This window comes from Myotis davidii, unplaced genomic scaffold, assembly GCF_000327345.1.
Source record: "Myotis davidii unplaced genomic scaffold, ASM32734v1 scaffold620, whole genome shotgun sequence".
Classification (NCBI taxonomy): domain Eukaryota; kingdom Metazoa; phylum Chordata; class Mammalia; order Chiroptera; family Vespertilionidae; genus Myotis; species Myotis davidii.
This window is the reverse complement of record NW_006292090.1, coordinates 76,774-77,099: the sequence shown is the minus strand read 5'-3', so window position 1 is coordinate 77,099 and position 326 is coordinate 76,774.

The following is a 326-nucleotide window of genomic DNA, read 5'->3' as shown; positions in this document are numbered from 1 at the left end:
GTTCGCTGAGCCTCAGCGCGGGGCGCCACCCCTCGATCTGAGCCCCCCCCCGTGGGGACCCCAGGCTCCCCCAATCTGAACCCCTTGGGGAGCCCTCCGCCCCCGTGCAGACCTCGGATGGAGTCTGTCCTCTGATGCCAGCAGGTCCCCCCTCTTTTCTGAACCCAGGACTCTGTGGATCCCCCTTGTGTGAATGTTGTGGGGAGGGGTCCCACGGCCTCCCCGTGACCCAGAAGCGGGGCTGACCTGCCCCCCTAACCCCCCGAGAGGCGACCCGACTCCTCCCTCCCCAGACTCCGAGCCGAAAAGAAGCCAAGAGGCGCCTC